The sequence below is a fragment of the Lissotriton helveticus genome, chromosome 6 (assembly GCF_964261635.1).
Source record: "Lissotriton helveticus chromosome 6, aLisHel1.1, whole genome shotgun sequence".
NCBI lineage: Eukaryota > Metazoa > Chordata > Amphibia > Caudata > Salamandridae > Lissotriton > Lissotriton helveticus.
In genome coordinates, this window is record NC_136067.1 from 121,792,299 (window position 1) to 121,817,774 (window position 25,476).

At 49.6% G+C, this 25,476-nt stretch overlaps 1 long non-coding RNA gene across 1 annotated transcript; it reads right to left on the reverse strand.

Moving 5' to 3' along the window:
- Nucleotides 1–5,708: 5,708 nt before the first annotated feature.
- LOC144761243 (uncharacterized) lies at nt 5,709–16,038 on the reverse strand. The gene is made up of 3 exons (XR_013595642.1): nt 15,673–16,038; nt 8,236–8,426; nt 5,709–6,322 (listed from the first exon to the last, which is right to left on the reverse strand). It is a non-coding gene; the product is annotated as an uncharacterized LOC144761243 (long non-coding RNA).
- Nucleotides 16,039–25,476: the final 9,438 nt, after the last annotated feature.

A 25,476-nucleotide genomic window follows, 5' to 3' on the forward strand; every position in this document is an offset into this window, starting at 1 on the left:
GCTGGTGGATATATGACACGGGACTCTGCTGTGGGGTTCATTTTCCCCACATGGCGGGCGCTCTTATACCAAATATGTGCATATTGATTTTTCACTCGGTTTTTCCAATGGACCGGGTTTTAGACTTATTTTCCAACAGAGGGTGAATGGATAGGCTTGAGCCAATATTTCTCGTTAGGTATTCCGTTCAATCCCTCCCAAATCAGAATATTCCTCAGGGGAAGGGTTTTTCTCTACTTTCCCTTATTGATAATGGCCTATTCATACATACTATCCGGTGATGATAGGCCTAATCTACTTTGCCAGTGTGCGTTGTGTACGGTTTGGCTGGCGTGGATGGGGAGCAGGTAGTATTTATGCTCACCGTGGTTTTCTGTACCCCCTAAGTCAAAAGGGAGTTTATACATGCATGTTCAAGTTGTTTGTTGCGCGTTGGCTAGGGCTCGGCTGGCGTTGATGGGGAGCAGGTAGTATTTCTGCTCCCCGTGGTTTTGTGTACCCCCTAACTCAAAAGGGAGCTTATACAGGCCTAATCTACTTTGCCAGCGTGTGTTGTCTAGGGTTTGGCTGGCGTAGTATTTCTGCTCACTGTTGTTTCCTGTACCCCCTAACTCAAAAGGGCGCTTATACAGGCCTGTTCTAGTTTGCCAGTGTGCGTTGACTAGGGTTTTGCTGGCGTTGATGGGTAGCAGGTAGTATTTCTGCTCCCCGTTGTTTTGTGTACTCCCTAAGTCAAAAGGGAACTTATACAGGCCTAATCTTGGTTGACAGTGTGTGTTGCCTAGGGTGATGGTATTTGTATACCCCATTTGCAGCTCCTTAATCATTCTAACATATCATTTCTGCACTATCTTTTCAGTTTTGGGCAAAAGAGTGTTACCCCAGTGTCTTGTCATCAGGTACGATATCTTTTTCTCCTTTTTAGGGCTTGCAAGCGAAAAGCACTTTTACTAGGGTTTCAAAAATGGACCTTGAAATTCCACATAGCTTGTGCATGTGCATTTCAAGGTCCATTTTGATTGGGCTTTGCATGCGTGCTGTTTTATAACAAAACACGCAATAGGCCATAGGCAGTCGCTTAACTCCGCCTATGGCCTATTGGTGTTTGTTATGCGCACCAAAGCCCATGTGTCTTCAATTATGGCAGCCAGACACGGCCGCTCTAATTGAAGTCATATGCTCGCAGTGGCGCGCGCGGCGCCACTCAGGGGCATCTTTTTTTTGTTTGGGATCCATTTCACTGTCGAAGCAACTAAACGCTGGATGGTGCCTGGTTGCCCAGGGTGGTCACTCCTTGGCCACAAGGGAGATTCTTCAGACTTCAGCTCAGGTGAATTTCGAAGGGTCCAGAGTTTTGTCTCGAGTCGATTCCAGGATTAATCTAAAGTCTCCTGGGTCAGCTCCTACCTCTATACAACTAAAGGGGGTTGGTTCGCTAACTAGGTCCCTCCTATGGGTGGGACCAGGAAGGGCGGTGGTTACACTCCCTTTCCTTTGTCCAGTTTGGCGCCAGAGCTGGGGCTATGCATGGAGCACCTAGTGTGCTCCAGGCAGTGTCTGTTTCTTGTCAACCCTCCCTGTCCCAATACAGAAAGTCCTGTCTGGGGTGGTGCTCCCACCTCTCCAGGCAGGAAACCTATTGTCCAGGCCTCCCTTGCTGGAAGGACTCCCAGCAGCAGGAGACCAGACTTGTGTCTGTGGCAGCAGCATCCATTTTGTGATGCTGGGGCTCTGGTTAACTTTAACCGGGTAAGTACGTTCAACATGTCTTCTCCCTCTAGAAGGATGGAATGCTACCCCCGTCACCAGAAATTGGCGAGTGGGTAGTATTCCAAAGTGTATGACACCTTACACGACATGTTTCGATAAAGCTAAACCAAAGTTAGCATTAACCGCGAGGATTATAATGCACTTAAGAGTATATGGTAAGGCGATATCATAGAACAGCTATAAGGACATGGTTCTGAAAGCTGCAGACAGGCTCAGCTCATGCTAGAGCACCATCTCACATATAACCAAGCACTCTGCCTCCAGGATCGTTAAGGCCTGCCATAGGAGTGACTTATACGTTACTAGGAGTCTATATATAAGTAGGTATAGGGATACTACACCTAAGCAAGGGGTGATTACACGACCTTGCCCCATCTGAGTGATCAGCCAGTTGTGTCTATTTGAGTGACCAGCCAGGGGTGGCATAATACATGCTGCAGCCCCTGGTAGGCCTTAGTTACACCTATGCCCCGAGTACCTAGGGTACACTTATTACAGGGGCTGACAAGGTGAACCAATTCCCAATTGTGGTTGTACCTAGGGTACATGTTGAATTTAGAGAGAGTGCATCTGTGCTGGGGGTCTGATTAGCAGGCCCACAGCCATATCTAAGTCGAAAACCAGTAAAGCAAAAGCAAAAAGGGGGTGGCCATAGGAAGCAGACCCTACTCTCCTACAGTGCATAAATAATATAGCACTGTATACCCCTGGCGGGGATGTAAGGCACCATCTTCCTCGCTCACTCTTTTTCTACCCATCGGTTCCTCTTTCTCCCGCTATCTCTTTATTCCCTCACTCTTCTTCTTTCTCACTGCTTCGCACTCACCCCCTCACTTTGTTTCTCTCTGCCTCTCCCAATCGCTTATCTCTCTTGCTGTACTCCACTTTTCAGTTTCTCTGTCTTTGCTTTTCTGGCTGTCTCTCTGCCTTCTCTCGTGTTCTTGTTCTTTCTCTGCCCCTATCCCTCTACCTCGGACAGTTATTGGTCACTTGACTTGATTTGTTCTGTATTGCAGAATTAATGTAGCACTTTATACCTTTAGCAATGATGTAAGGTGCCCTCTGATTGCCAACACAGTCTAGGGCGGGTCTTTCGGTGTGCATGGCTGAAAGAATGTGGGATGTAATCTGGCTTTTATGGGAAGTACTGAGCGTGATTTGTGTGAGAATCAGAGACATTGTAAAATCATTGTGCGGCAAATATGTACCTGCCCTTAAATCTGAAATTCTGGAGAAAGATGTGAGTACAGATAGGGTCGTGCATGCAACTGCACAGGGACGTACCTTCGGGAGGCAGGGTGTTTGTGGTGCTACAGCCCCCTAATAAATGCATTTTCTGGTAAATAGTTGGGTACAGATGCTTTAAGTCGGGTATGGTGAGGTGTCGGTCGGATTTCACCAGGAATGTTTGCATACATGCAGACAAAAAATACACTGTCTTCCTCTCTGTTTTAAAAGTCTTCATAAATGTTGGTTATTTTACAAAATATTGTGTTTTCTCTCACTTAGTACCGCTACCCATCCTCATTTGTCTCCTTTTCCACTGCCACTTTAGCCCCTCTCATGCACCCTGCTTGTTGTATAATGTATTATAACATTAAATGCCAGCGCAATTGTTGGGAAATCTGAAGCTCACACCCCCAATCTTACTGACCAAACTACACCTCTGACTGCAAACCCGTGCCCCCTGTGCTTTAGCAGCATGCTGTCTCACAGCTTCAAGGAACTATAAACAGCCAGGTTTGAAGGCTTTCAAAATTTGAGGCGGTTGTCAATTCTTCTTGCAAGAATTGAGTTTCAGAGTTGCCGCCCTGGACTGAGGAGCTTGCAGCAGTGCAGGACTTCCTGAAGGAAGTCATCCTGTGTGAAGTTTATACATTGGGGGGGGCGGCGCGAACTAGACCTGAAGGCATCAGAGCGCTTTACATGAGCACCAGTTGTGTTACAGACGGACACATTAATTGTTAGGTCTCGCTAAACCAAAGCGTAAGCATTGTTCGGCGAGATTATAGTAAGGCTTCCGAAAAGTCTCTTCATAACAACAAAGGCCCATTCCTGTTTGTGATAAGACATCTTGGTGTGTGGGTCTCTCACGGAACCCCAAATGATGAAGGGCGGTTCAGAGTGGTGACTGATGGGTGTTCAAGACCATCCACAGGTTTGGCTTATCTTACTAGTTTTATAAGAGTCAGGGTGTAGCTGCTGGTATCAGTATCTAGTCCCAGTCCGAGTACACTTGCCACTATTTGACCCTCTGGTACCTTTGTTGTTATGAGTATACTGTAGGGAATATATCCAGAGCTCGGTCGTTAAACTTTCCCTTGGGTCCCCTCCTAACTGTGTTTGTGTAGTTGTTCCGAAAAGTCTCCCCAAACTGCGGATTCAATTCAGTTCATGTGAGCCAGGCGCGTGCACATCGCCAGCCACATCCCACACCATGCCTCGGCATCAGACTTGAAAGGAAGCCGCTCCCCCGCCCCACTCCGCGCAGTGCCAGAGCGAGTTTTTCTCGCTTTTTATTTGGTGTTCTTTGCGGCCCATGCTTCATTCCACCTACCACTTTACACTGACTTGTTCACTTTCCTCCCATTTATATCTCCTTCTCTCAGTCACCTCCTTCGTGTATTCCTCTTTGTCAATCTCCCTGTCTCCCATTCTTCATCTTCGATGCATCTTTTATTTTCTTACATGCTTTGGTGTACTTTCTCCTTTCTTCCCCTTCCTCCATATTTTCTACAACTTCATCACCTGTATTCTCATATCTTCTTTATTACTGCCTTCCTTATTTGATTTCCTCTTCTTCATTCCACCTTCCTTGTTCTCGCTCCGGTTTTCTTTTTCTTACCTCATTCCTCGTTCTGTCCAACATTGTCCCATCCTCTTCAGTCTCTTTCTCTGTGCTTCTGCTTTTCTCCGTCTCTACTTCTGCTCATTATTTCTTGTGTCCCCAATGTGCAGCTTCCCGTCTTTATTCCTACCATTCTCTTCTTTCTATCCTGTTGATCTTTCCCCTCTACTCCTTCCACCTTGCATGCCCGCCTCTACTGCTTCCTTCGTTTTCGCGCTTTATTTCCGTAGTCTTTATTCTGTCAATCCACTTCTGTTCTCCTCCCTCATAACCCCCTCCTCCGTTTATCACTCTCTTCGCCCCTCCTCCTTCTTCCTTATCATATTATTTTCTTCCTCCTCTCCTTTCCTCCCTCGTCTTCCCCGCTCTTTCTTGCTTCCTTAGTTCCTCCGTCCTGGTCTGTGTCCAGCCCCCTCTCCCTGGTACCTCCGACCTTTCCAGCTGCCTCCTGACCACCCTGACAGTCGGGAGCTGGTGCCTGTGGGTGCAGAGTCTGGCTCGGCGTGATTTATGCCATTGGTATAACAGCAGACACACTGCAGTCCATCACTGCAGTCCCCCCCTGATTAAAATTCAGCTCCGGCCCCGACTGCAGCACTCCACAAATGGAATATTCTACATAATTTCCAAAAATGCTTGTTTTTCTGGTTTAAAAAGTGACTTTGTGTGATGTAACTAGTGTTCATTTAAAGCGCTGCAATACCTTCCGATAGAGTTCGCGCTAAATAAAAGTGCAGAAAAAACACAAGACAAATCGAACGCTTTAAAGCAAGAAAGGAACACCTCGGTGGGTGAATCACCCAGCTGGTGTCACAAGGCCCCCATAGGCAGAGCAGATGTTTCTTGCCATCCCCACCTCTGCTGATTATCCAGAGGCTACCAGGCCTTACAGTGACACCTCGTCACCCAGAATACCCTTGGGCCCCCCCTCCAATCTCACACCTCAGCAAAGAGCCTTTGATCAGCATTAAACAGGCGAGTGCTCCCCCCTGGGGCGTTACCTCCGGGCATAAAACACATTATACACCACCTTGAGTGTACCCGTTCTTTGAGGTAGACAGTACCATATAGGAGAGGTGCAAAATAAGTGTATCATCTTGTTTTAAGCCTTTATTACTGCAGGACATAATCAGGGTTTCTTTGCTACAACAGCTTGAATTATATACAACACTACATTGGGCGCTAAAAACTGGAAAAAAATCACATTGGAATGTTTAGAACCCCAACTGTTCAAAATTACTCAAAACGTAACCATGAACAAATCAATTTACACTGGAAGAATACTGAAGCATTTGCTGTGCTTAATACAAGCTTTAGTTTACTAAAAAAACAAAACTTAAAACCGGTTTGCCCATAGGCAATTAAAACAGAAGTGGAATGCATGCAGGGTGAACGAACTGCTCAACTTTGCGGAAAATTGTTCTTTAAGTACACCAATGCAGTGTGCTAAAGTGTTTGGTCTTTCAGGGCAGTTTCTCAACTAGTTTTCATCAGTGGTGGTTACGTCCCCAGAGTAATCATTTGGGTCAGCAGCATCATCCGCATCTGCACTTTCTGCCTCCACATTATCTGTTCCTCATTTTCATCGTTTTCACCATCAATGTCCTCCTTTTCGTTTTGCTCATTGTCCTCATCATTTGCATCAGTTGTTTCCTCAACTACCGATTCTCCCGTTTGTTCAACGATTTCAAAGGGATTCTCACCCTAAAAGTAAACACAAGTTTTAAACCATCTTTAGCAAAATTCTTCAGAACAAATGCACACTAACTATTACAAAAGTAACAGCAAAAAGTCTTGTGTACAGTGCAAGTAAAGAACTCAGATTTCAGATCACAAAAAAGCAGAAAGAATATATTATTAGAAAAGGCATCTTACAACGGGGAGAACATATGCAGGACTTCTAAATTTTAGAGTATGTCCAGACAGACCATAGGATGGAAACATCCATGCCAGGTCTATGAACGCCCATGAGCTCCGAGGAATCCTTGTACAGAGGGGGTGATGACTGGAATATTGAGGGTGGTCTTCACATTTCCAAGAAATTCATTTCCTGCGAAACTACAATTTTTTTGGGTGAAACTCAGTACGGAAGAAGTGTTATTTGCAAAGCTGAGGAAGGAGTAAACAGATCTGAACATTCAATATGCCGTGTGAGCCCTGGTGGCAGGAAGGGTGCAAGTGCATCCACAGCATTACAGGCTGCAAGCTAATTGTTGATGGTAATTAACTTATCCGTTTGCAGCATGTGTACCTGTTTGATTTAATTAATAATTTTATTTAATGTGTATAGCGCTTGAATCACCCCCAGGGGGGTATCTCAGCGCTTGGAAGCACAGCATAGGTCATGGGTACTCACAAACGTTCTCTCAGGGGCCAAATTTACACTGTGGTTTGTGTCTGAGGGCCGCACCAGTGGGGGCGGGGTCAGTGGGGGAGGTGGCAGGGCTAGAGCAACAAAAAAACAAAACTGACCATGAGGTTGATCACTGGTCCCTGCAGCGGACACCTTCGTGCACTGAGCCACCAGACCCGGGATACACACATCTCTTGCTCTCTCTTTGTCTCCCTCCCTCACTCTCCCTCCCTCTCCCATACTCTGTTCCCCTCCCCCTGTCTCCCAATCCCTCTCTCACTCCCTCCCTCCCTTTCCCTCTCACTCCCTCACTCTGTCTCCCTTTCCCTCTCTCACTCCCTCTGTCTCCCTTTCCCACTCCCTCACTCACTCCCTTTCCCTCTCACTGTTTCCCTTTCCCTCCCTTTCTTACCCTCCCTCCCCCTCTCACTGTCTCCCTTTCCCCCTGTCACTCCCTCACTCTGTCACTCCTTTTCCCTCCTTTCCCTCCCTCCCTTTCCCTCTCACTCCCTCACTGTCTCCCTTTCCCACTCTCACTCCCTCACTCTGTCAAGGCAGTTTTCAGGAGTCTTCTGAATTTAAGATGGTCCAGACACTGTCTTAGGGCCAGTGATTCCAGATGAAGGGGGCGAGAAGGACGTGAGAAGAGAAGAGAACAGGGCGATAGAGGGAGGGCGATAGAGAGAGTGAGGGAGGGCGATAGAGTAAGGGAGGGCGATAGAGTAAGGGAGGGCGATAGAGTAAGGGAGGGCGATAGAGTAAGGGAGGGCGATAGAGTAAGGGAGGGCGATAGAGTAAGGGAGGGCGATAGAGTAAGGGAGGGCGATAGAGTAAGGGAGGGCGATAGAGTAAGGGAGGGCGATAGGGTAAGGGAGGGCAATAGGGTAAGGGAGGGCAATAGGGTAAGGGAGGGCAATAGGGTAAGGGAGGGCAATAGGGTAAGGGAGGGCAATAGATAGAGGGAGGGCAATAGATAGAGGGAGGGCGATAGATAGAGTGAGGGAGTGCGATAGATAGAGGGAGGGAGGGCGATAGATAGAGGGAGGGAGGGCGATAGATAGAGGGAGGGAGGGAGGGCGATAGATAGAGGGAGGGAGGGCGATAACAGACAGATGTCCCTTCCAATGGCTAGCCTCCATTTATGGAGCTAGCCAATGGAAGAGCAGGCGGGACAAAGCACCCATACTGCTAAACAAAAGTTTTCGCCTGCGTGAACGCTGCTGTGCAGCGGATCACCAGGCGAAACCTCCATCTAGAAACATACCTTTTTTGACCGCATTGCCATTTGATCTAGGTTTTCTCAATTTAGGTTTTTTTGCCGACAAACGCCCCTCCAATGGGTTTATTAAGCGATTGCATCATCTTTCTTTTCATCCACCTTCCAGCAGGCCCACCAAATACCAGATTTGTCTGGTAGTCGACAACAATTCCAGGTCTCTGCATACCGCCATAATCCTGCAAATTGATAACATAAAATTAGCAGAGAGTATGCAGATAAGGCAAGTTACATGGTGTGCAAAAATGTGTTAACAGTTTTATAATAATGGCAGGCATAATCCAAGAACCAATGTTGGATGGTCAAGGAATTCGTCGGCTAAGCAGCAGTTGTTGCCATTCTGGTAGGTGTAGATATTTATTGGCTACAATTCTGAAAACTGCAGTAAGGACACTGCTGTACAGGTTTTCATTTGCATTAGTGAGCTTGAGAAATAAAGAAGATAAAATGCTTATAAACGTCTGTGGTTGGGTCTGGTTGCGCGTGTGGTTTGGTTGTGTGTGGTGTGGTTGTGTGTGAGAGAACAGGGAGTTAGAGAAGGAGGCGGGGTGAAAGAGAACAGCAGATCTGCACAGTAAAAGAGAACAGGGAGTTAAAGAAGGAGGCAGAGTGGAAGAGAGCAGCAGTTCAGCACGTGAGATGACAAGAGAACAGGGAGTTAGAGAAGGAGGCAGGGTGGAAGAGAGCAGCAGATCAGCACAGGAGAAGAGAAGAGAACAGGGCGATAGAGTAAGGGAGGGCGATAGAGTAAGGGAGGGCGATAGAGTAAGGGAGGGCGATAGAGTAAGGGAGGGCGATAGAGAAAGGGAGGGCGATAGAGAAAGGGAGGGCGATAGAGAAAGGGAGGGCGATAGAGAAAGGGAGGGCGATAGAGAAAGGGAGGGCGATAGAGAAAGGGAGGGCGATAGAGAAAGGGAGGGCGATAGAGAAAGGGAGGGCGATAGAGAAAGGGAGGGCGATAGAGAAAGGGAGGGCGATAGAGAAAGGGAGGGCGATAGAGAAAGGGAGGGCGATAGAGAAAGGGAGGGCGATAGATAGAGTAAGGGAGGGCGATAGAGTAAGGGAGGGCGATAGAGTAAGGGAGGGCGATAGAGTAAGGGAGGGCGATAGAGTAAGGGAGGGCGATAGAGTAAGGGAGGGCGATAGAGTAAGGGAGGGCGATAGAGTAAGGGAGGGCGATAGGGTAAGGGAGGGCAATAGGGTAAGGGAGGGCAATAGGGTAAGGGAGGGCAATAGGGTAAGGGAGGGCAATAGGGTAAGGGAGGGCAATAGGGTAAGGGAGGGCAATAGGGTAAGGGAGGGCAATAGATAGAGAGAGGGAGGGCGATAGATAGAGAGAGGGAGGGCGATAGATAGAGAGAGGGAGGGCGATAGATAGATAGAGAGGGAGGGCGATAGATAGATAGAGAGGGAGGGTGATAGATAGATAGAGAGGGCGATAGATAGATAGATAGAGAGGGAGGGCGATAGATAGATAGAGAGGGAGGGTGATAGATAGATAGAGAGGGCGATAGATAGATAGATAGAGAGGGAGGGCGATAGATAGATAGAGGGAGGGCGATAGATAGATAGAGGGAGGGCGATAGATAGAGAGAGGGAGGGCGATAGATAGAGAGAGGGAGGGCGATAGATAGAGAGAGGGAGGGCGATAGATAGATAGAGAGGGAGGGTGATAGATAGATAGAGAGGGCGATAGATAGATAGATAGAGAGGGAGGGCGATAGATAGATAGATAGAGAGGGAGGGCGATAGATAGATAGAGAGGGAGGGCGATAGATAGATAGATAGAGAGGGAGGGCGATAAATAGAGAGGGAGGGCGATAGATAGATAGATAGAGAGGGAGGGCGATAGAGTAAGGGAGGGTGATAGATAAATAGAGGGAGGGCGATAGATAGAGAGTAAGGGGGGCGATAGAGTAAGCGGGGAGGGCGATAGAGTAAGGGAGGGAGGGCGATAGATAGAGTTAGGGCGATAGATAGAGTAAGGGAGGGCGATAGAGTAAGGGAGGGCGATAGAGTAAGGGAGGGCGATAGAGTAAGGGAGGGCGATAGAGTAAGGGAGGGCGATAGATAGAGAGAGGGAGGGCGATAGATAGAGAGAGGGAGGGCGATAGATAGAGAGAGGGAGGGCGATAGATAGAGAGAGGGAGGGCGATAGATAGAGAGAGGGAGGGCGATAGATAGATAGAGAGGGAGGGCGATAGATAGATAGAGAGGGAGGGCGATAGATAGATAGAGAGGGAGGGTGATAGATAGATAGATAGAGAGGGAGGGTGATAGATAGATAGGGAGGGCGATAGATAGATAGATAGAGAGAGAGGGCGATAGATAGATAGATAGAGAGAGAGGGCGATAGATAGATAGATAGATAGAGAGAGAGGGCGATAGATAGATAGATAGATAGAGAGGGAGGGCGATAGATAGAGAGGGAGGGCGATAGATAGATAGATAGAGAGGGAGGGCGATAGATAGATAGATAGAGAGGGAGGGCGATAGAGTAAGGGAGGGTGATAGATAAATAGAGGGAGGGCGATAGATAGAGAGTAAGGGGGGCGATAGAGTAAGGGGGGAGGGCGATAGAGTAAGGGAGGGAGGGCGATAGATAGAGGGCGATAGATAGAGTAAGGGAGGGCGATAGAGTAAGGGAGGGCGATAGAGTAAGGGAGGGCGATAGAGTAAGGGAGGGCGATAGAGTAAGGGAGGGCGATAGAGTAAGGGAGGGCGATAGAGTAAGGGAGGGCGATAGATAGAGTGAGTCAGGGTGGTAGAGTGAGTGAGGGCGGTAGAGTGAGGACGGTAGAGTGGGTGGGAGCTGCAGGACACTCCAGACCTGGGGGTCCTGCAGAGACAGGGACTGTTGCAGGACACGGGTGGGAGCTGCAGGACTGTCCAGCCATGGGGGCCCTGCAGAGGTAAGGACTGTACCAGGGCCATTGTGGGAGCTGCAGGACTCTCCAGACCTGGGGGTCCTGCAGAGATAGGGACTGTACCAGGGCCTTGGTGGGAGCTGCAGGACTCTCCAGCCATGGGGGGCCTGCAGAGGCAGGGACTGTACCAGGGCCACTATGGGAGCTTCAGGGCTCCAGAACTGGGGGCCCTGCAGAGTAAGGGACTGTACCAGGGCCACGATGGGAGCCACAGGACTCTCCAGCCCTGGGCCCTGAAGAGGAAGAAACTGTACCAGGGCCACGATGGGATCTGCAGACCTGGGGCCCTGCAGAGGAAGGGACTGTACCATGGCCATGGTGGGAGCTGCAGGACTCTCCATCCATGAGGGGGCCTGCAGTGGCAGGGACTGTACCAGGGCCACGATGGGAGCTTCAGGGCTCCAGACCTGGGGGCCCTGCAGAGTAAGGGACTGTACCAGGGCCACGATGGGAGCCACAGGACTCTCCAGCCCTGGGCCCTGAAGAGGAAGGGACTGTACCAGGGCCACGATGGGATCTGCAGACCTGGGGCCCTGCAGAGGAAGGGACTGTACCATGGCCATGGTGGGAGCTGCAGGACTCTCCATCCATGGGGGGGCCTGCAGAGGCAGGGACTGTACCAGGGCCACGATGGGAGCTTCAGGGCTCCAGACCTGGGGGCCCTGCAGAGTAAGGGACTGTACCATGACCATGGTGGAAGCTGCAGGACTCTCCAGCCATGGGGGGCCTGCAGAGGCAGAGAGTGTACCATGGCCATGGTGGGAGCTGAGGGACTCTCCAGCCATGGGGGCCCTGCAGAGGCAGGGACTGTACCAGCACCGGCACCTACTGCACTCCTAATACCCAAATCTGTGACGCCGAGTCCGTGCTCTGGACTTCAGATGGGGCGGTCTCGCTTAAATTGGGTTTAATCGTGGGTAGGTACCGGGCCAAGGTTTGGGAGGGGTTGGACCATTGGCGTTAGCCTCAGCAGCCCCCGTGGTGCGGGCGATGGGGGAGCGCGAGCGATCTCCCGAGGGCTTCTTCAGGACAGTAACCTGGCCTGAGAGCTCTTGACTGAGTCCGGATGGAGGGGGGGTTTCAAGCTTTGTAACTCCGCAGGGTGGGGACAAGGCCTCTTGGAGTGCAACATGGAAGCAGCGGGGTGTCCTGACATTGCTCTCGGGTGCCCCAGACGGGGGCACAAAGTTGGGGGTGACACCCGAGTTGGCTGGGGGGGGAGAGGGTCGGTGCTACCCTTCTGCTCTTCTACCGAGCGCTCTGTGGATGGTAGCAGAACACTCTATGTTGGTGGTTTATGTGGCCAACAACAAAGCACTTTGCGCTGTTAACCATAAAGGCTTTAGGGAAGGATCTGGGGTGTGAAATATTATCGAAAGTAATCGAGTGTATAGCCAGAAAGCGCCATAGCTTAGCATTACGGCATACCGTAGAACGCCCTTGAATACTTTAAATGTATGAGAAAACAAAATAGGTTTCATTAAGTTAAAACCTTCATATCAACCATACACCTGTCCGTGCAGGTCACCGGCTACCGCTTGGTAGTAACGTGGAGTTCACTGAATTCAGTATTTTTAAAGATGATATTTAAAATGAATGTCTGGATCGGCAAAGAGAAGCTGCAATAGTACAGTTTGCACAGTAATGGAATCAAAGTGTGTGTGGCTGTGTTGGGTAGTGCAACAAAAGGGGATTTTGTTTGTGGGATCAGCCCTTTAGATCTAAAACAGGTGATAAGGCTTTCCTTCATAATAAACCTCTGACTTCTTTTTCCAGTGTAATGGTCACACTGACGTCTTCTGCACGGGTTCGTGCATTACCAAACAAACTTTTAATAATAAGTATACATGACGCACACTTTATACAATTTTATCGTCTGTATGTGGGAAAATATTTGCTAACCATAGCACCAACTGACTAATATGACCTCAGAAGGATCGAGCCTGTGACCTACACATGTCCACAATGGACGTTTGGGTATAAGAATGACGTTGTTTAGTTGTAAAGATGCTCTGGGCTTAAGCATCAGTTAAAGTATAAGGGGTCTAGCGGACGAATTTATATTTCCAATAGTGGGACATGCAGGGTTAGTCTATTAATGTGGTAAAACACGACACCGGTAACGTTGTGTGCCAAGTTTGTAAAACAATAGAAAACGTGTCTATTTAAATTAATCTTGACAACTTGATACTTCCGATTGCGGGCCTCATCTTTACAGGAGGGTGCACGGTAGCGCCTCCCACCCCACCCTTAAATCGCCCTCCAGAGCAGCCACCACTAGGGTGACCAACTGGCATTGGTGCAAATTCAGGACGGTGAGTGTAAAAATTCAGGACAAAGGGTCAAAATTCAGGACACAAATTCAGGACAGGAGGTCAAAATTCAGGACAAATCTTCAGGACAATAGGTACGTTTTACAGACACATCAGAGGTCGCGCAATAGTATATAAGTAAGCCCAGCCAATTCCAAACATATTTAACCATTTGCAAACCTATCCATCATGTATCCTTCCATCTATCATTTCACTCATCCATCCCTTCATCCATCCCCTCATCCATCCTCTCACTCATCCATCCATCCACTCTTTCACCCTATCCATCTGTACACTTATCCATCCACTCTCAATCCCATCCATCCATTCACTCATCCATTCAGCCATTTACCCTTTCACCAATCCAGCCATCCTTTCACTTACTAATCCTTCCACCCATCCACTCTTTTAGTCATCCATCCTCCCTTTCTATCTCCATCGACCCTTTCACTTAGCCATCCTTCCTTCCATCCATCATCAAGGGCTGGAGGTGTGAGGGCTGCCCCCCCTCCCTCTCAGTCACCTTCGAAGCACCTCTTAACAGGTCATCAAGGGCTGGAGGTGTGAGGGCTGCCCCCCCACCCTCTCAGTCACCTTCGAGCACCTCTTAACAGGTCATCGAGGGCTGGAGGTGTGAGGGTTGCCATCCCGCTGTGCCTCTACAGTGCTGCTGGGGGTCTGAGCTTTCATACAGCATCGGAGTCAAGAAGGGAGGTGTGGGCAAGCTGTGCCCGGTTAAAATGATGGACAAATGGCGTCCGTTAAAGAATCCTTCACGGACAGCGGACAGCGGACAGACGGCCGAAATGACGGACTGTCCGTGAAATTTACGGACAGTTGGTCACCCTAGCCACCACTGCTCCGCCCGCCCCGCACCTCGAGCCAGGCATTCTCCGGGTCGGACAGCAGGTCCCCCGCCCCAGGCGCAGTCCGCAGATTGAACGACGGCGGCATCCCCCGAGTAGGAGACACAGGTCGGGGATGCATTGCCATGCTATACCTTGGCACTTAATGGAACTACTTTGTATGTGGATGTGCGGTTTATTAAAGAGCAGAACGCTGTTACTCATAGTCACCTTAGCCAATAGGTGAAATGGGCTAACACATTGCCTCATGCTGTAGTGGCGTTCAAAAAATGTGAATAACAGAACGACTGAGGAAGAGGGCTGGATGAAAGAAGACCCTATAAATATAAAAATATGTTATACTTATAAAAAAATATATCAGATCTTTTGCTAGTGTCAGCCCTAAAGAATCGTTTAACTGGAAAAAAGTATCACCCTGGAGTATTCTATTTACTCACGAAAACACAGTAGTTTATTAATTTGAATGCGGATGTGCTCTAATTTGGAAGCCCGAGACGTGATTCTGTATGTTTTCTGTATTAATGCCTTTGTGTAATTGACATACAAAATAGACAAACAAAGCGGTATAACACATGAATATTCAAGAACCCCAATTCTACTCCTCTCTTGTAGCCCAACAAACAAATCATCAGAAAATGAAGCAGAGTTGAGGGGCATGCCAGGTAGAGATCCATGCCACACAAGCGTCCGGTGGGGATGTATGGCATAATTACAGCACCAGGATTCCTCAGCGACCCATCATATTCAGAACACTGGTACTCACAACAGCAAGGAGGTAGGGAGAACGGTGGGACGGTAACTACTTCACACAAGTCGGTCTTCGTTTTGAACAAGAGATCGGCTTCTTTTTAGACAACCAACCATCCTCAACTTGTCCCAAGTACAATATCGCTCCTAATTGGAGTCCAAGGAGAAATAAAGTTGGTCGTGTCTCGGTTGCAAATTCGCAACCTTGACCGCCCCCCAAACTTGGGGGCTTATTTACAAGCCCCTTGCGCCACTTTTGCGTCATTTTTAACATAGGAAAAGTGACGCAAAAGTGGCGCAAGGGGCTTTTAAATCTGCCCCTTGGTATTTAAGTCACCTGCACTTCTGTTGAACGTTGTAATACCTAAGAAAGGAATTCTACTCTAATATTATAAATTAAAATCTCCCGAGCTGATGCCGCAGCCATTCCTTTGAAGGGGAGGCTGAGGTCAGTCAGGAGAGCTGCTGGTTGCGCCCGGTGCCGCCTGCACAGCCAGTGACCGTAGCCGGTGCGTCGGACCCTGGCTCCCCGCTCCCCACAGGCCCCTCCCGGCGCGGCGCTGCTGCACTCACCGGTGTCCAGACGCACCACCTGGGGCAGCCGGTAGGAGCTGATGAGCTGGTCCAGGGGCAGCGAGGCCGAACTCCAGCGCACCTCCTTGAGCGGGGGCACGGCGGCGGCGGGCTCCATGCTCCCGGGCGGGGGTCGGCGGAGAGGTGGCGGCAGCCCCGGGCTCCCCCTTCAGCCGCAGCGGGTCATGCTGCTGCTGCTGCCGCCGGTCAAAGCAGGGTCGCCTCAGCCCGCAGCGCTGCCCCTCTGCCGCCGAGGCTGCCTCTGGTAGGAAGCGCCATCGCAGCGCCCGCCAGAGCTGACTAATCACAGCGGCGGAGGAGCTCGCGCGCGCGGCGCCTCACTCACAGCTCTAACCCTGTTTAGACAACGTAGAACTGGCCCCACCCACACTTACGTAATGTGTGCACAAACAGGGGATACAGTCCCTGATGGGCCGGGTAGTGAGACATCATAAAATTTAAAATGCGCATGCGCACCATTAGTGCGCATGCGCACAACGATGAGGGTACACTGCCACATGGGGGACAGTGGATTATGGAACACCGGCACCTGCTCTGGAGGTTATAGCCTATCATTGATGCTGACACGTGCACTCAATTACATGTTACTACACAGAGGCATTGTAGCCTTCGGTGCTCTTAAGTTTGTCTGTAATTTTAGATGCTATGTTAAATGGCAACCTTCTTGCAACATTACAAAATGCCTCCCATTTACTTGCTGCTCCAGCCTCCTGCCGTCCCACCTTCCCCCTTCTTTACGCATGTGGTGCAGTCTGTTGCTGGGTCAGCCATAGTCGCCACAGTAAGGTCAGGCACGCCACAAGGGTTTTTTTCTTGCCAGCTCCAGTCCAGGCAGGTTTGCTTCTTACTGTCTATGAACAATGTTGTGGGCTCAGAGCTTCGGCACCCGCTACAGAGACTTTAGTCGTTCATTGATGTTGACACGTGCACTTGATTACAGGTTAGCACACAGAGGCATGTTTTGGTTTCGGTGCTTTTCAGTTTGTCCATAATTTAAGGGGCAGATTTATGTTAACTGGCGCTTCCCCAGGGATGCGCCAGTTAATGTGCGCCACAGTGCGCCACAGCTCCGCCACCCATGGTGCGCCGCATTTACAATGCGGCGCACCATGGGGCAAAAACGGCACAGATGCGTGACGCATCTGTGCCGTAAAGGCGGCGCATTGCTGGAGTTGCGTCGCAAGCGCGACGCAGCTCCAGCAAGGCTCGGGGGTGCCCTATCTGACCAATGCTGCATCAAGACCTACGCCTGCTTCAAGCAGGCGCAGGCTTTTGACGCAGCATTGGCCTGAAAGTGACTGAGAGAAATCTTATAGATTTCACTCAGCCACTTTTGCGAGGCACACCTGCCCCGGAACGCCCACCCTGCGCCGGAACGCCCACAAGCGGCGCAGGGCTTTACAACGTGACGCATCTGCCTAGATGCGTCACGTTGTAAATCGTTCGTAGGGATGCGCCACGTTTACGCCACCTTGCGTGACGCAACAGCGGCGTAAACGTGGCGCAAGGCCTTCATAAATCTGCCCCTAAGTCTCTATGTTTAGTGGCAACCCTCTTGCAAGATTGTCTCCCAGCTCTATTTGATATTCGAAGTCACTGCTTTAAAAATGAACAGTTGGCTGCAAGAAATGCATGTAATGCATGCATCTTATATCATTGTATTCGTGGTTGGCAAGAGTATTGTTTTTGTTCTTTTATTCCTAGCATATATTTTCTGATTTATTTGTTTGGACTACATTGTAGTGGATTATGTACACCACACATCCTATTTAAGGAAAACATTGTCTGCGTTGCTTCAGTATGCTAGAGGCGACAGCTAAGTACACATGCAGTATTTGGCACAGGCTACACTTGGAAACCCTTATCTGTGGAACACATACCCCGATTTGTTAACTGGCGGTGTGGATCAACATAAAAAACACAGACAATGACGTACAAAAGGGTCTTAAATGCAGTGTTATATGCAGTACCATCTAAGTTAAGTTGATTTCTTTCTACTTCGCCCAGAGTTCAGTTGAAAACAAGTTCAAGTATCCATTGAGTTATGTGATTGCTGTATTTAAGCCCCGGAACATTGCCCTCACGTCCATTATTTGACATAGATTGTCAGGCTTATTTAATATGGTTTTATTATGCGCCACATTTAAAAAAAAATCTTTTTATTGAAACTTTTCCATGATTAGCAAGACACATCAATTTCTCAAATGGTACAAATGTGATCAACAGGCACCACACGTTTCTCAAGCAGGTACAGTAAATGCATCTTTCTCGTTGACTCAATACAGTATTACTATGGACACAGCCTTGAACTACCACTAGGATCTATTTCCCTCCCATCTCGGGGCTACTGTACATCAGGACCTCTCCCCTCCAAGAGCGTCCCTACGTTACTTGCCCCATCCTGTGTGTCTTGAACTTCAAGCCCATAGTACCGAAGCCAGGGGCACCAAATCCTAAAGAATTTCCATGGACACCCTTTCATTTTGTAAGTCACCTGCTCAGCACCAATATACATGTCCATCCCTGTTTTTCACTCACTAAGGGTCGGAATTTCTGGCGCTCCCCATTTCTTGGCTATATCCCTTTTGGCCGCCACTATCATGCCTAGATTACACAGGCTAAGACTCCGTCTGGGTAAGTCTATGTCGGAAGGTATCCCCAGCAGTACATATTTACCATCCATTGGTAGCTGAGCCCCTAGGACTTCACTTAGGGGCACATGCGTCAACCTATTTAGGAAGTGCAAATGGTGCGAATTGGTAAATTCGGCCGTTTGCGCTTCCTAAATAAGTTTTTGGGATGCATGAAACAATTTTTCAAAATTCGCTTTTTTTTGCATTTCCTAAAAATGCGAATGCATTTAAGGAATCGCATTTGTGCGATTCCTTAAATGCAATTCATCAATTTTTAAAAAAATGCAAATTTTGAAATAGGAAGTGCAAATGAACACGAGGTTGACCCTCGTGTTAATTTGCGAAATTCTTTAAAAAAGCACAAAAATGCATTTTGGAAAGTGTCATGTTACACACACACATGTCCTTGGGACATGTGTGTGTGAAACATGCACTTTAAAATACATTTCAGGGGTGCAGGGGGGGTCCTTTGGACCCCCCTCTGCACCCTTGCAATGCATCAACAAATTGCGGATTCCAAAAAAAAGAAATGCAAAACGGCATTGATTCCTATGGGCCTCTAGGCCCATAGGAATCAATGTAATGCCATTCCTTAATTGCGATTCGCAATTAAGGAATCGCAAATTCCGAAAATTAAGAAATCCTAAAAACTTTTAGAATTTCTTGATGCATAGTATTTTGCACTTCCTAAATTGCGATTCCTTAATTTTCGCAATTTAGGAAGTGCAAAATCCTACAATGATGCATGTGCCCCTTAGTTCCTTCACTATTACAATCCAGAAACCTTGTATTCGTGTGCATTCCCATAACGTCTGTATAAACGTGCCTCTTGCAGCCAGAAAATGAAGACACAATGGGGATTCCGCCATTCCCATTCTGTGTAGTCGGACCTAGTTATATATAGGTTCTGTGTAAATTGATACTTGTATAGCGCACTACTCACCCGCAAGGTCTCAAGGCGCTTGTACAAATACCGCTGTGGAACCCATCCTGGCTTTTCCTGTGAGGTGTCCACTCCTGGGCACCCCCAAGGTGGAGACCAGGCATCCTTAGCGTAGTGGGGGCCGTTGTGGAGATTAAGCAAGCTATTGCCCAGAGTTGCAGAGTGGGACTCTATGATTGGAATAGGCACCGAGGTGAGAATTATCAGGTCCATGGAATTTTGAGCCCAAGACCAGCCGAGGCGGGGAATTGAACCCTTGTCCCGGGCTAGACCTCTGACCATTGAGCCACACATCTCCACTCCTGTGCAGTATTTTAAGTTGAATTAACCACAACCTCAGTTTTATTTCCACCTCTCTAGGGTGCATCAGGGCCGCCTCCCAGTCTATGTCTTCCAACTCTCCCAGGACCTCTTCCCAAGCCCCTCTCAATGCCACTGAGTTGCCTGGGACATTTGTGATGAACTTATAGGTCCAAGATATGGCTTTCTCTGGTATCTTATCTTTTAGGAGTCTGCGCTCCAACAGCGGAAAATCGGAGATGTCACCCACCTCTAGTCCCTCAGCCGCCCACGCATGCTGCAGTTGTATATACTTGCACCTTTGTCTCTCGACCATTTGGTATTCCTGCTGCAGGGCTAAAAACGAAATCAGAGAGCCTTCTTTGATTAGATCCCCTATCGTTGATATTCCTATCAGGTCCCAATCCCTGAAGCCCTTCAATTTCCCCAATTCTGGTATTCGCCCACCCTCCCAAAGTGGGGTTTGCCTCCTAACTCTCTTGTGCCAACCCATTTGTTTCTCTGCGCCCTTCCAAGCTTCTAGGGCCCTTTGGGCCGCTGGCAGCAGCTGTTTGACCCCTTTTCCCCGATAAATGTAATGCAGCTGCGATCAGACTGCAAACTGGTCCTGTAAGCTGGATGGAATCTCAACATATGCCCCACTCATTAACTGCTATCAAGTGTGCCACCCCATAATAAGACCTGATGTCAGGTAGGGCAATCACTCCATTATACTTGTCACGTTGTAGCATTGTGAGCGCAATCCAAGGCTGCCCCCGTCCCACAAGAGAGTATGGACCTCTCCATCTATGGCCTTAAAGGTGTCTTCCGCAATCTTATGGTATATCCTCTTCCCAGCAATTTGAGGGGCAGCCTTCTCCATCTCCCCACGTCAGCCTGAAAGTCAGTCAATACCCTTCAAACATTTTGCTAGTGGCTGCATGTACTGGTTATGGATATATATATCCGCAGGTATTTAAACCTGTCCGAAGTAACTTGAAGTTCTCATGGGAGATCCTGCATGTCAAGTGGCCCGCCCACTGGGTAAAGGATCTACTTACCCCAATTGATCTTATAGCCTGCATGGTTCCCAAATGTGTCCAGTTCTCGAAAAAGAGTCGGGATTGTAGATGGGGGATCAATGACATACAAGAAGATGTCATCCGCATAAATCAAGATGTGTTCTTCTCTTCCACCTGTTCTGAATCCCTTTACTTGTGGGTGCGCTCTGATAAGACAGGCTAGCGGCTCCAGAGTCAATGCAAAAAGCATCAGGGACAACGGGCACCCCTGTCTCGTGCCTCTTTCTAAATCAAATTCCTCTGATTTTGCCCCGTTCACCCTCACCCTGGCAGTCGGGGACCTGTAAAGCGGATGAATCCATTCTATAAATTTGAGGCCAAACCCAAATTTCCTTAGTGTCTGCCACATAAAAGGCCAGTGGACCGCATCGAAGGCCTTTTCCGCCTCCAGTGACAGTAACATATGCTGCTCTGCTCTGCCTTGGATAGTACTCATCCACTTTGCTAATCGTCTCAGATTAAATCGTGTCGCTCTCCCTGGCATAAATCCTGACTGATCGGCATGTATTAAGGAAGTGATTAACCCGACCAGTCTGTTTGCCAAGATAGAAGCTAGCACCTTGACCTCCACATTCAGGAGGGATATTGGTTGGTAGTACCCACAATCCATTGACGGCTTTCCAGACTTGTGGATTACCACCACAGTGGCCCTCCGCAAATCAGGTGGAAGCGTTCGCTCTTCCCTAGCTGCTCCGAACATACCCAACAGCTGCGGTCCCAGTAATGTGGAGTTAGCCGTGAAAAACTCAGCAGGCAGGCCATTAGGGCCTGGGGACTACTCCGATTTTTGTCTATTCACAGCTTCCGACACCTCCTCCAACGTCAACACCTCCTCTAAAGCACCTCAGTCATTGAGGATAGGGCCAGGAGGTCTATACTCTCGAGATATTCCCGGATCTGTGGTTTACCCACCACAGTCTGTTGTTTGTATTAGTCAGAGTACTAGTCCGCAAAGGTATTCGCTATGTACTGTGCCCTGATAAGGTCCCTTCCTTCACTATAAATGACTCCCACCCATCTGGATGCTATCTCTTTCTTACCCAACCAGGCTAAGAGTTTCCCTGCCCTGTCCCCGGTTTCGTATAGCTGATGCCTGAGGGCCAAGTATTGCTGTTTCGCTTCCTTACGTGCAAGTGATTGGTATTCCGCTCGGGTGACTACGAGTTGTCTAAGAATAGACAGACTGGGGCCCTCTCCCACTTGTCCCTCCGGATCCAGGAGTTTGCCCTCCAGCTGCACCATCTCTTGCACCTCTTTCTTGTTCTTTTGCGCAATAGCATCTTGGGTTCTGCCTCGCAGCACTGACTTAAAGGCTTCCCATAGGACCATAGCGGTGTTGTTGTCTTGGAAATAGAGCTCTGCTTCCACTCTTAGCTCCTTAGTTATCCCGGGATCCTTGAGATCCCAGGAATTTAGCCTCCATTCGCCCTTTCTACCTCGGATCTCCCCTCCTACGTTGAGCCAAAGGGGGGAGTGATCCAACAATCCTCTCGCTAGGTAATCTACCAATGTGACTGTGCTAGTTCTCCTGCTGGGACCAAGAAATAATCAAGCCTGGAGAAAATTCAATGTGCTCCCGAAAAATATGGGTACGTCTGGTTGGTGGTGTGATGTCGTTGCCGGACATCTTGCAGACCCAGGGTGTGGGCAAATCAGCTAACTGTGTGGTGCCCCTAAGATTGTCTGCCTGCGCTGACCTGTCAATGGCAGGGTCAATCACATTATTAAAATCCCCACCCACCAAGTGTATGAGGGAATTTGCCACCAGCAGAACATCCACCACCTTCTCAAGTGTTTTCTGCTGTAATCGAGGAGAGCGTAAACACTCTCTAGCATGATTGTCTCTGTGTCCCCAGACACCTTGAACCGCCACATAGGTGCCACTGGGGTCAGCCCATTTCTTATTAAAAAGAAAGGGAGTAGCCTTCTGAGCCAGAATTGCCACCCCCGTGAGCCAGAGGTGAATCCTGCCTGAGCCAGAGTAGTGTACCTCCTTCGTAGCAAAAAGGAGCAGCGCGACCCCCTAAGATGGGTCTCCTGTAGGAGCACTATGTCAGTTTCAGTCTTTTAAGGTATTTGGTTATAAGGCCCCTCTTAATTTGGTGTCCCAGCACGTTTACGTTGCAGGTCATGACTGTGTAGCACTTGTCAGTCATATCTCCCGAGAGTATCTCTGCCCTGCCTCCCCGCAATGTGGAATCTTAAAATACTGCCTATGTCCAGATATGTAAGGTTGTGTGCCTCAAAGTTGCTCATGGTATTTCGGAATCCTCCCTTTATGCCACCAGCTGAACTCCCCCCCCAACACCCCCCACCCCACTCTCTCCCACTTCCCCCACACTTGCCCCAATGTGTCAACATGACAACTGTGTGGTAGGCACAGATTGAGAGGTCAGTCTACCCCCGCCCTATCCCAACAATAAGACTAGGTTAGCAAATGAGAGCCTAAGGCCCGTGGCACACCAAGTCTAAGAACCACTTAAACCCACCTTTGCTAAATCAGGTCTCTGTAGGCAACTAGCTCTTTCTCACTGTTCGACATGCCCAGGACCTTCATTCTTCCTCACTCCCTTCTGGCGCAGTTGGACACGATGTCTCATTAATGTCCTTCAGTGACCTGGACTCTTCTAGTAGGCTGATGTTCTTTAGTAACGGGTGGTCGCTATCGGAGTCCCCTGAGTGTCCTTCTTCCTGGGGATCCAGTGTCTCCTGCCTCCGAGGTCTACCTCCAGAGTGCAGTCGATCTGTTGGCATTCAGTTTGAGTCATCCTCCGAGTCGCATTCTCACCTTTTTCTTTCCATCGTCACTTTGCGCCGCCTCGGGGTGCCACTGTTGGAGTCTGACCTGAGTCCGAGTCGTCGTTTAATTTTGGCTCTCATGGCTTTGGGTCTCACCACAGTGCCCGGCGTCCGACTCGCTGAGCTACCTTGCTCCGTATTTCGCGCTATGCTGGGCCTCTCTTCCACCCATAATCATGCCTCTTCCAGAGTCTGGAAAAAATAGGTGTTGTCCTGGAATATGAATTTAAGCTTGGCCGGGAAGAGGAGCATACATTGAATGCAAAGGTTTCTCAGCTTCTCCTTAACGGAGTTGAAGGTTCTCCGCTGCCTCTGTACCTCCCTAGAATAGTCCTGGAACACCGTTATTTTCATGTTTTCCATCCGGACGTCTCCCAGGCAACGCATCTCTTGGAGGATTAGGTCCCGGTCTTGATAGTTAAGGATCTGGGCCTGGGCGGCGCCCCTGGCTGTGGCCTAGAGGCGGGCTTCCAGTGCTCTCACTCTATCATGATACAAGAGGCAAATGAGACAGCCGTGAGGGCGTCCGTCAACCATTTAGGAGGTACGCTCCCATGTCCATTCCCTCGATTCCCTCCGGAAAACCAACAAATCTCAGGTTGTTCTGCCTCGCCCTGTCTAAGGCATCGTCCACCTTCCACATCGTCTCTTTCAGGGCCGCTGTCAAATTGGTGACCTCCCTCCTTAGGTTAGTTGTTACATCATCTGTTTCCGAGATACGCTGCTCGGCATGCGTTACTCTTTCAGCTACTTTGCGGAGATCTTGCCTCAACAGGGTTACATCAGTACGCACGCACTTCAGCTATCCTACCCTCCAACGCTTCTCGTGAGGCTTGTATCACTCGCACAATTGCACCAGTGTCTGTCGCTGAGGCGGCATCCACCATCATTTCAGGGGGGGTGGCACCACCTTCGCAAATTTATCCAGCTTCCCCTGCTGCTTGGGCTTGGCCTCCCTGTCCTTGGCCATACACCTCTTTGCCACTAGGGTGCCCCCCCCACACGCCAAAGTCAGTACGCGCCCCCTCAAGGCAGCACCAGTTAGGACCTTTGCACTCCCTGTCTAGTGTTTTATTGCGCTCTTCTGTTGCTGTCACCACCTCAACAGTGCTGCCCAGGCGTCACTCCTCGAGGTTGTTACCAGGGGGACCCAACGCCAGTGCAGGACCCCTCACCGCTGTCTCTGATATCCGTGTCCTACCTCAGCTGGTCTTTGCAATTGGCTGTAGCTTATGGGCTCATGATCAGGGTCAGCAGCTCCCGTCTGTACTGCACAGCCAATGGCTTCTTACGAGGCTGGGGAGTCAGCAGTCTACGGTCGGACAGGATGATTCCGGCCTTCCCTCCGCCAGGTCCTCAGTTGTCCCTCGCGGGGTAATTCTTCACCTCCCCATGCAGGCATCACCCTCTGGGTGCAGGACGGTAGCCTGGCACAGGGGGGTCTCTACTTGCTGGTCCCCAAATAGTCCTGATATCCCCCAGTGTTCAGTGTGGTCTCCTGGCCCAGCCCTGGTCTGTCCAACAGGACCAAAGTCATCTTCCCTCTAGTGGGTCAACCTCTGTCACGTTCACAGCATCCCACCGGGGACCGGTCTCACCAGCCCAAGCCGATGTCACTTTAGACTGGTGTCCCCCTGTAGGCCTCCACTCTGGAGCAGCTCACCATATGGGTATTATCAGCCGCAAGCTTGGTGTGCCAAGCCCCAGCTCACCGGGCCGTCCACTGCTGTGGTTCATATTCCTAAAGGACTCCGTAATGATCACCAGGCCTGTGTCCCAGCTTCATTGGAGCCCACCAGGAGCACCGTCACTCATGGCCGGGCTCACTTATCTGCAGAGCTTCCTCAAGTGCCTCCCCCGGTACGGGTCTCCACCACCCACAGGGAATCAGCGGGTTGCCACTCTCCGCCCCAAGGCCAATTTCCTCATGACGCCCGAGTGCTTCACTGCAGCGCGCTCCATGGCTGCTGATGCCGTCGCTGCCCGTCGCACCCTCTGCTGTGTCTGCACTTCAGGTCTCGGGACTCTCCAGGCCGGTAGAAGACCC